At 51.2% G+C, this 10000-nt stretch overlaps 1 protein-coding gene across 4 annotated transcripts in view; it reads left to right on the forward strand.

Annotated features, from left to right (window-relative positions):
- LOC307130468 (cGMP-dependent 3',5'-cyclic phosphodiesterase-like) overlaps positions 1 to 10000 on the forward strand; it is a 169009-nt gene that overhangs the window by 103959 nt on the left and 55050 nt on the right. The window lies entirely within an intron of this gene.

Here is a 10000-nt window from a genome sequence, read left to right on the forward strand (position 1 = left end):
GCCCCGGATTGCCAATGACCACACTAATGAACGAACTGGATAATCACATCCACCAGGTGTGGAAGCACACATTTGTTGAAAACGCAGCACTCAGGCTTTTACAGTAGCTTTTCTTCAGAGTAAAAGTTTATGTACATCATGCAGTAATTTTTATTTGTCTACAGATTTTATTTGTTTCATTGATTTCATTGTTGGTTGATTACTGTAACTGATTATGGTAAGAAATACTCTTAGTAAGTATTGAAATAAATGCTTGACATCTTCAGTCTGCAGCATCAGTGTTGTGCAGTGCAGTAAGGTTATAGTAGGCCTACAGTATGTGTCTACATTCTCCTATCTCAAAACAAATCAGGAATAATGTTGTGAGTTTCTCACTATTTTTTGTCACCTAAATTATCTCTTACATACAGTAAGAATGTCTTGCTAAAAATCTATTTTTTTTTTTTTTTTTACAAATGTGTTTTTTATTTATCACAGCAGTGTGAAACTGGCTGCAATAGTGTATGATCATTGATGACTGTGTTGGTTAAATGAAAACAAATAGCATTTTCACAAATATGTGTATATGTTTTGACTGAAGTGTGTCATTTTGCAAACAATCTAGGAATTTTGCTAATTGAGTGTGGTGTTTGGATAATTGTGATTATATTTTGACAAAAAGAACTCTGTTTTCAAAATTGCGTGTAAACAATTGAAAAAAACTGTAACATGTCAGACTTTATATGGATGTTTTTTCTTAGCACTTTTAATGATAACGGCGTTAAACGTTACTTGATTCAGTCTGCCTATCTGTGACATCATCGCAACGCACCAGCAGCAGCAGCGCTGAGAAAACAAAACATAGCATGGCGGATGGCAGAGGAGAAGCCAACGAGCGAGAAATGATCAAGCCACCAGGAGAAAGAGCTAACGCTACCTGTACTTTCAACCCTTGCTAAATGTGACCTGTGCATTCCAGCAGCAGTGTGTTTTAGCACTGCTGGAGACATAGTGAACGCACAGAGAAGTGTTCTGCGCTCAGATCATGTGGATATTTTTGAAAAAGAAATCTGTAGAGTCATTGAAGAGTAGTTGGTTACATTTGATCTTTTGTTAAATATTGTTTGTTTATTAAACCGAGAGTAGTAGCAGGTTCAGCCAGTTTATTCAACCTGAAGAAATGTTGGTTGCACATTATTTTTGATAATAATATTGTATTTGTATTATTTTAATGTTGTAAAACAACAGCAAAAGTAGCAGGTAAACCTACTATTAATTAAACCTGAAGAGAAATTAGTTGCACTTTATTTTTGATATTAATATTGTAATATTTTTATGTTGGAAAACAAAAGCAGAAGTAGCAGGTTAACCTACTGTTGAAATGTTGGTTGCACTTACTGTGCTTTTATTGAAAATGTACTTCACCTGCACTGACCAGTGTCCAGATATTTATTTCAGTCACACAATTTTTGGCCAAAAAGTTACTGAATCGTTTCGGATCGTATCGTTCTAAATTAACCAATATCGTCCTTGAATCGTATCGACAACCTCAAATCATGATACGAATCGAATCGTTGTTAAAACGAATCGTTACACCCCTAGTACAAACCGTATTTTCTATCCCCTTACACTGCCCCTAAACCTACCCATCACACACACACACACACACACACACACACACATGTTTGTTTTTGTGAAATGTGAGGACATTCCATAGGCGTAATGGTTTTTATACTGTACAAACCGTATTTTCTATCCCCTTACACTGACCCTGCCCCTAAACCTAGCCCTCACAGGAGACTGTGCAGTTCACTTTCTGTGAAAAAAAACTTGTTCTGTATGATTTATAAGCATTTTGAAAAGTGAGGACATGGGGAACGTCCTCATATTTCACCCTCTTTTTGTAATACCTATGTCATACCCATGTCATTATACACATTTGTGTCCTGATATTTCACGAAAACATGCCCACTCACACACACACACACACACACACACACACACACACACACACACACACACACACACACACACACACACACACACACACTCACTCACTCACTCACTCACTCACACACTCACACACACACACACACACACACACTCACACACTCACACACACACACACACACACACACACACTCACACACACACACACACACACACACTGCAGTGATGATGAGTGAACATCAGGTAGACGTCTCTATATTGACTCTCATGTCGTGTCGTTCTGTTAATTAAACATCTGAAGAACGTCTCGGTTACGTATGGTAACCCTCGTTCCCTGAAGGAGGGAACGGAGACGTACGTCGGTAATAACCGACGAATTGGGATCACTTTAGAGAGCCCCTATCAGCTTCGAGATTTAGAGAACAGGCCAATGGGCCACTGGCGTGCGAGATTTGCATCTCGCGCTCCGCCCCGCGCCGCGGGTATAAACAGGAAGCGAGAGCATCGCACTGACGTTTTTCACTGAGGAGCCGAACTAGTGACTCGGCCATGCAGTGATGGTAAGGAACTGTGGCGACGGGACGTACGTCTCCGTTCCCTCCTTCAGGGAATGAGGGTTACCATACGTAACCGAGACGTTCCCTTTCAGTCGGTCACTACGACGTACGTCGGTAATAACCGACGAATTGGGATCCCTATGGAAAACGCCACAGTTACTACCACTTCCAGCGCCCAGCGAGAGCCCCTCAGACCCCGTTCTGAAGCGGGCGGGAAGATTCACGCCAGGAGAGTCACACTGCTGTTCCGCAAGACCCATTCAGCAGACTTGATTGGATAACGCTGGGAAGCGTGCCCGAAGGACGCTGCAGGAGCCACATCATGCCCGGAGGGAGTTACCATGTGGAGAACACGTATGGGCTGGCCGTGGGCAGCACAACATACGGAGTCCCAGGGGAGGCCCCGGCCTAATGCAGGCGGGGGACGACACCGTAATGAGACGGCAGAGAACTCTGCCAAGGGAAAGAGACGAGCTCGCCGTAGGGAGCTGTACCGTGGAAATACACGTATGGGACCGCCGTAGGGGTCACGACATACGGAACCCAGCCTGACACAAGTTCCACCAATGCATACGAGTGCCAGACCTGGCGTCGGACGCTCCGCAACATCCGACTGCCGAGGGGTGCGGAGGACTCAACAGGGTTCGCCAATCCTGGGGAACTCGACTGGAGAAAATAAGCGCACGTATCCGTTCCAGGGGAAGGGAATGGCGCAGCAAGCCGACACTAGAACGGGCACTTCAGTGAAGCTGACTATGGGAAGCGAGCACACGAGAAGCCACCGGCTCTACACGCAGGCTATAAAATCTAGCGAACGTGTTGGGTGTCGCCCAGCCCGCAGCTCTACAAATGTCTGTCAGCGAGGCGCCACGAGCCAGCGCCCAGGAAGAAGCAACACCCCTGGTGGAGTGAGCTCTAACCCCGAGCGGGCAGGGCACGTCTTGGGACTGATAAGCCAAGACGATGGCATCCACTATCCAGTGGGCCATCCTCTGCTTGGAGACAGCCTTTCCCTTCTGCTGTCCTCCGTAACAGACGAAGAGCTGCTCTGAGGTCCTGAAGCTTTGCGTTCTGTCCACGTAAGTCCGGAGAGCACGGACGGGACAGAGCAAAGCTAGGGCTGGGTCTGCCTCCTCCGAAGGCAGCGCTTGCAGGCTCACCACTTGGTCCCGGAAGGGAGTAGTGGGAACCTTGGGCACGTATCCAGGCCGGGGTCTCAGGATCACCTGAGAATCACCCGGCCCGAATTCCAGGCACGATTCGTCGACCGAAAATGCCTGCAGGTCCCCTACCCTCTTAACTGAGGCCAATGCAATCAGGAGTACTGTCTTTAGAGACAAGATCTTAAGCTCTACTGACTGTAAAGGCTCGAAGGGCGCCCTCTGAAGTGCGGTCAGCACCAGAGTCAAGTCCCAAGAGGGTATAGAAGAAGGGCGAGGAGGATTTAGTCTCCTCGCTCCCCTTAGGAACCTGACGATCAGATCATGCTTGCCTAAGGACTCACCATTAATGAGGTCATGGCTTGCGGCGATGGCGGCAACATATACCTTGAGGGTGGAGGGAGACAGCCTTCGCTCCAACCCGTCTTGAAGAAAAGATAGCACAGATCCGATCGAACACTTCCGGGGGTCTTCTCGGCGAGAAGAGCACCAGTCGACGAACAGGTTCCACTTCAACGCATATAGCCGTCTCGTAGAGGGGGCTCTGGCGGAAGCGATGGTGTCGACTACCGCTTGCGGTAGGTCACCTAGAACCTCCGCGTCCCGTCCAGGGACCAGACATGGAGTTTCCAGAGGTCTGGACGCGGGTGCCATAGGGTGCCCCGTCTCTGAGACAGAAGGTCCTGCCTCAGAGGAATGGGCCAAGGAGGTGCTGTCGCGAGGAGCACTAGTTCCGGGAACCACGTCCTGTTGGGCCAGTACAGAGCTACCAAGAGGAGATGCTCCTCGTCCTCCCTGACCTTGCACAGTGTCTGTGCAAGAAGGCTCACTGGGGGAAACGCATATTTGCGCAGAGCCCGGGGCCTGCTGTGTGCCAGTGCATCCGTGCCGAGGGTCCCCTCGGACAGGGAATAAAACAACTGGCAGTGGGTCGTGTCGTGGGCGGCAAACAGATCGATCTGTGCGGCCCCAAAGCGACTCCAAATCAGCTGGACCACCTGGGGGTGGAGTCGCCACTCTCCGGGAAGCACTGGCAACCGTGACAGCTCGTCGGCCGCACGATTGAGCAGGCCCGGAATGTGGATAGCACGAAGGGACCTCAGATGCTTCTGACTCCACAGGAGGAGATGGCGGGCGAGTTGGGACAAACGGCGGGAGCGTAGACCACCTTGTTTGTTGATGTACGCAACGGCCGTCGTGCTGTCCGTCTGGACCAGAACGTGCTTGTCTTTGAGCGACCCTTTGAGGCGGCTGAGAGCAAGACGAACTGCCAGCAACTCTAGGCAATTGATATGCCATTGCAGTTGGGGCCCCGTCCACAGACCCGATACTGCAAGCCCGTTGTATGTGGCCCCCCAACCCGTGGGTGAGGCATCCGTGCAGACAACATGATGCCTGGACACTTGTTCTAGAGGCACTCCTGCCCGTAGAAATGAAGGGTCCGACCACGGGGTGAGGGTTTGGCGGCATCTCGGCGTCACTTGGACACGGAGGGACCCGCTGTGCCACGCCCATCTCGGGACTCGGTCGTGTAGCCAGTGCTGAAGCGGTCTCATATGGAGCAGCCCTAGCGGCGTTACTGCGGCTGCTGCTGCCATATGCCCCAGGAGCCTCTGAAAATGTTTCAGTGGAACCGCTGTACTGCTTTTGAGCGAACTCAAGCAGCTCAGCACCGACTGGACGCACTCCTCTGTGAGGCGCGCAGTCATGGCGACCGAGTCGATCTCCATCCCGAGAAAAGAGATCCTCTGTACGGGACAGAGTTTGCTCTTCTCCCAGTTGACCCGAAGACCCAACTGGCTGAGGTGCCGGAGCACCATGTCCCTGTGTTCGCACAACTGCTCCCGTGACTGGGCAAGAATCAGCCAGTCGTCGAGATAGTTGAGGATGCGAACACCACGCTCTCTCATGGGAGCAATGGCCGCCTCCGCGACTTTCGTGAAGACACGGGGCGACAGGGACAGCCCGAAGGGCAGGACTTTGTACTGGTATGCCCGTCCGTCGAAAGCAAAGCGTAGAAACGGTCTGTGTCGAGGGAGAATCGAGACATGAAAGTACACGTCCTTCAGGTCGATCGCTGCAAACCAATCCTGGGAACGGATGCATCTGAAGATGCGTTTCTGGGTTAACATTCGGAACGGCATCCTGTGGAGGCAGCGGTTCAGGTAACGCAGGTCCAGGATCGGTCATAACCCGCCACCTTTCTTGGGTACAATGAAGTACGGGCTGTAGAACCCGGACTTCATATCGGCTGGAGGGACCGGCTTTATCGCGTCCTTCGCCAGTAGGACAGCGATCTCCGCCCGAAGCATGGGGGCATCCACCCACGCAATAGACGTGAAGTGAACGCCCCCGAACTTGGGCGGACGCCGGGCGAACTGAATCGCAAGCCGAGTCTGATGGTACAGATGACCCAGCGAGACGGGCTGGGGAGCGCTAGCCAGGCCCCCAGAGACCGAACAAGCGGGGTCATCGGTACCACAGACGTACCCGCAGCAGGGCAGCGAGGCGGAATGCAGGGACCCCAGGACGACATAGGAGTGGTCCGTGTAGGGGTCTGGGTCTGACACACGACCTGCATCCGCTGAGGGGGTGCGCGAGTGTGGGAAGGCCGCTTGAGTGCGTTCCCACAGCCGGCACCCCCTGCTGGCGATTTGGAGAGGCACCAGAGGCTGACAAGGCATGGGAGCGTTGTACACCGCCCAGCGCGCTCTCCAAATGAAGGAGGGGCTGAGCGTGGCAAGGCTTTGCGGCGTTGCACACGGTCTGCCTCACCTCCTTCCTCAGCGGGGAACAAGAGCGGCGAGGCATAGCGTCGCGCACTGTCGTCCACACACCGCTGAGAAGAGGGGAATGAGAGTGGCGAGGCTTGTAGCGTCACACACTGCCATTCTCGCCCTCTTGTGGGGAGGGGAATGAGGGCGGCGAGGCTTGTAGCGTCACACGCTGCCATTCCTGAACTCCCGAGACCCAGAGATATTGGAACTGTTCTTCTCTTTTTTTTTCTTTTTTTTTATATATATATATTTGGGTACCACTGGCTGTTTTTAACCCCAGTGGCGGAACAGAATTACTAATGGTTTTTACCCGGCCCTCCTCCGGGGGAAGAACAGTCCCGAACCAAATCCGGGTCAATGGTGTTTCTGGACATCGTCTAGCCAAGGGCCAGCGCTGTGCGCAGCTCAACCTCGGCTGAGAACTACCCTCATGCCCTAAGCAGGGCGGAGGTGGCCTGCCAGTGGCACTGCCACCCCACCGATGAGGGTAGTGAGAGAGAGGAAAACTTTATACAGATTATGGCCCTATTGGTGTTCCATATTTTGGCACCAATAGTTCCATTATGCAAAAGCCTTCCAACGCACATCCGGGAAAGGCAAGGGGCAGGCAAGGCGATTTATGCGTTGCACTAGCCTCAGCCACCCAGGAAAGCATGGCTGTCGAGCATGAATCGGATTCAGCACGAGCGCCCACTATTATAGTGGGAATCTCAGCATCATCTTCATTTTCAACACATAACAGCCCTCTCTCCGATGCAGCGACTGACATCTGTCCTCTGCTAGAGCCCCAAACGAAACGCTAGGTCCTTTTTTTTGTTTTTTTTTTTTGTTATTTTATTTATTTATTTATTTTTTAGGACCAGCAATCCCATCTGTAAGCTACCAGCAGACATGTGAGACCACCGGCACACGGCGCGCTGAACACTCAAGCCCTTATGAAAAAGGCAAGACGAACAGCGCGCCGACGTGGCTATGCTCTCATCAGAGAGCATAGACCACCCACAAACACAGTCTCAACATGCGTAGCCGCCGAGTGACGCGCGCTGAGCTGCCGTGGCAACCCGCGCTGTCACTCGGCAGCTAGACGGCACACGGCGCGCTGAACACTCAAACACTCAAACCCTCACGTGGAAGGCGAGATGACCAGCGCGTCGACGTGATCCCGTTCCCCTGAGAGAACATGGATCACCCACGAACACAGTCTCAACATGTTTATGCGAGAGGGATCGTGGCCGTCAGGACAGGAAACAACCGCATCCAGAAACGCACGAGTGGAATGACGTCTTGAAAAAGACGCAGTGTCACACCCGTGTTGCTCTTTTGTGAGGAAACGCTCTTTAAACAGTGCTGAAGCACCCAGGGGAAGACCGCGGCAACACACAGGTGGTAAGTGCAGTCCTGTGGTGCACTCACTGAAACAAACGCCCTCACCAAACCGACAGATGCTGTGAGAACAGCAGTTTGTTATGCTGATGCAGCGGTGAACATGCGGTCGCACTGATTGTGCCTTTTTGCCAACACAGAGCATCCTTCTCGTTCTCTGGAGCATCTCTCTTGCAGATAGGCTTTCTTTTAGAAAAGCAGGCTTGCTTCATCAACGCCGTTCGGCTCCGAAGTGAATGACGTCAGTGCGATGCTCTCGCTTCCTGTTTATACCCGCGGCGCGGGGCGGAGCGTGAGATGCAAATCTCGCACGCCAATGGCCCATTGGCCTGTTCTCTAAATCTCGAAGCTGATAGGGGCTCTCTAAAGTGATCCCAATTCGTCGGTTATTACCGACGTACGTCGTAGTGACCGACTGAAAGGGAACAGAAGCAGAGGAATGAAAGAGACTGTCGTCCTCCATTAGCTGTGTTTGAGAGAGAGAGAGAGAGAGAGAGAGAGAGAGAGAGAGAGAGAGAGAGAGAGAGAGAGAGAGAGAGAGAGAGAGAGAGAGCCGTGGTCAGAGTTATTTGCCCTTCTATGAATATAGATGTGAAGATTGAGATCCCATTGCTGTCCTATCAGATCAAAGGACTGAGAAGAGCAGAGGAAATGTCCTCCACCCCTCCATCCCTACATCCCTCCACCCCTCCATCCCTACATCCCTCCACCCCTCCATCCCTCCATCCCTCCACCCCTCCATCCCTACATCCCTCCACCCCTCCATCCCTACATCCCTCCACCCCTCCATCCCTCCACCCCTCCATCCCTCCATCCCTACATCCCTCCACCCCTCCATCCCTACATCCCTCCACCCCTACATCCCTACATCCCTCCACCCCTCCATCCCTCCATCCCTCCACCCCTCCATCCCTCCATCCCTCCACCCCTCCATCCCTACATCCCTACATCCCTCCACCCCTCCATCCCTCCATCCCTACATCCCTCCACCCCTCCATCCCTCCACCCCTACATCCCTCTATCCCTCCACCCCTACATCCCTCCACCCCTCCACCCCTCCATCCCTCCACCCCTCCATCCCTACATCCCTCCACCCCTCCATCCCTACATCCCTACATCCCTCCACCCCTCCATCCCTCCACCCCTCCACCACTCCATCCCTCCACCCCTCCATCCCTCCACCCCTCCATCCCTCCACCCCTCCATCCCTACATCCCTCCACCCCTCCACCCCATCCACCCCTCCATCCCTACATACCTCCACCCCTCCATCCCTACATCCCTCCACCCCTCCATCCCTCCACCCCTCCACCCCTCCATCCCTCCACCCCTCCACCCCTCCATCCCTACATCCCTCCACCCCTCCATTCCTCCACCCCTCCATCCCTCCACCCCTCCATCCCTACATCCCTCCACCCCTCCATCCCTACATCCCTCCATCCCTAAATCCCTCCACCCCTCCATCCCTACATCCCTCCACCCCTCCATCCCTCCACCCCTCCATAGATGGAGGGGAGGATAGATAGATAAATATATATATATATATAGATGGATGGATAGATAGATGAATGGATAGATAGATAGATAGATAGATAGATAGTAGGGGTGTAACGATTCGTTTTAACAACGATTCGATTCGTATCACGATTTGAGGTTGTCGATACGATTCAAGGACGATTTTGGTTCATTTAGAACGATACGATCCGAAACGATTCAGTGACTTGAAATCGATTCAGTAACTTTTTAGCCAAAAATTGTGTGACTGAAATAAATATCTGGATACTGGTCAGTGCAGGTGAAGTTTCCTAGATTCCTGTTGTTTCTTGTAAGGGAATCAGGTATCCATATCCATATATTATGGATATAAACAAACAAGTAAACAACAATTAATGGCAAATGCATTTTGAATAAAGTGCAACCAACAGTTTAGGTTGAATTAACAGGAAGTTAACCTTTTCTGCTCTCATTTTCAATATTCAATACATTTTCAATAAAAGCACAGTAAGTGCAACCAAAATTTCAACAGTAGGTTAACCTGCTACTTCTGCTTTTGTTATCCAACATAATAATATTACAATATTAATATCAAAAATAAAGTGCAACTAACTTCTCTTCAGGTTTAATTAATAGTAGGTGTACCTGTTACTTTTGCTGTTGTTTTTCAACATTAAAATAATACAAATACAATATTAATA

The sequence above is a fragment of the Gobio gobio genome (genome assembly GCF_949357685.1).
Source record: "Gobio gobio genome assembly, chromosome: 8".
Classification (NCBI taxonomy): Eukaryota; Metazoa; Chordata; class Actinopteri; order Cypriniformes; family Gobionidae; genus Gobio; species Gobio gobio.